This window comes from Calidris pugnax, unplaced genomic scaffold, assembly GCF_001431845.1.
Source record: "Calidris pugnax isolate Ruff unplaced genomic scaffold, ASM143184v1 scaffold178, whole genome shotgun sequence".
Taxonomy (NCBI): Eukaryota; Metazoa; Chordata; class Aves; order Charadriiformes; family Scolopacidae; genus Calidris; species Calidris pugnax.
Window position 1 is genome coordinate 4,806,195 of NW_015090986.1, and position 1,068 is coordinate 4,807,262.

The window sequence follows — 1,068 nt, forward strand, 5'->3', positions numbered from 1 at the left end:
GCGCCGGGCCCCGCGTGTGCGCAGCGCGGCCGCGCAGCGAGGCCGGGAGCGGGGCGCGCTCCGCCGCCGCCTCCCCGCGGCGCTGCCTCCTCCCACCGCGCTCCCCGGCGTCTGAGAAAAGGAGCGAGCGAGCTCCGTGCTATTAATAATAATAAGCTCTATCCCCACTTTCCTCCTCTCCCTGGGAAAACAATTAATAATGCATTAAAATAATGCACCTTTAAAGCCACCGGCTGGCAACAATAAAATAATAATATTACCACCACTTAAGAGAGCGTTGCTGTGGATGTAGTGGAGAGGCACGTTTTCCTATCGTTCACACCCAAGTGTGAGCACGAATTATGCTTCTGGTATTCCTAAATCCCTTTCCCCTACCAGAGCAACTATCATCACCATCAAAGAGAGAATCGGGTAGAGACGCTGAGTCCCCGGGTGGCTGCTGCGGCTGGGCTTGCAAGGAAGGCACACCCCACACCCCCCTTCTGTTCGCCCGAAACCAATCTCATCGCTTCTCCTCCTCTTTTGCTTATACCGGTGGGTTAAGCATCGCGTTTGGCCCTTTTACTGTTTTCCCTTCCGTTCCCTCCCCTGACGATAGTTTGTGTATTTTAAATAAAGATTTCATTCTGCCAACCCGCAGGAAGCTTTTAACAAGATGCAGCTGAGCGTGTCGATATCTTGTATCTTTTTACTGCTGCTCCGGCGGGTACATCAACTCCAAACTCATTTCTTCTTCTCCTGATACTGTAGCATCTCTGAGGCGGCGGCGGCGGCGGCGGAGGCAGCAGCGCGGTGCTCTCGGGGGGGCACTTTTACTTTGCCCTCAAAGTATCTCCCAGCAATGAAAGCCGTCGGAGCCCCTCACCCTCCGCACCCCTCGCTTGTCTACAGCAAAATGCTGGGGTGACTGCTGTAAGATTTTCAGTTCCATTGATAACATTACACAGCCTGAGAGCCGGCGGAGTGGGGGGGTGGGGATTTTCTTTTTGTTTAGAATACAGTTTTGTGTGCGCTATTTTTAATTAAGATTTTTCCAGAAATAGATCCCGTCGAGATTTAATTTACGAA

General features: G+C 52.3%; 1 protein-coding gene across 1 annotated transcript in view; it reads right to left on the reverse strand.

Moving 5' to 3' along the window:
• PTPRD (protein tyrosine phosphatase, receptor type, D) overlaps positions 1-862 on the reverse strand; it is a 1,328,567-nt gene extending 1,327,705 nt beyond the window's left edge. Inside the window, exon 1 of the mRNA XM_014953943.1 lies at positions 261-862. The gene's annotated coding sequence lies outside the window, so the exon portion shown is untranslated. The remainder of the gene's footprint in view (positions 1-260) is intronic.
• Between the last annotated feature and the right edge of the window lie 206 nt (positions 863-1,068).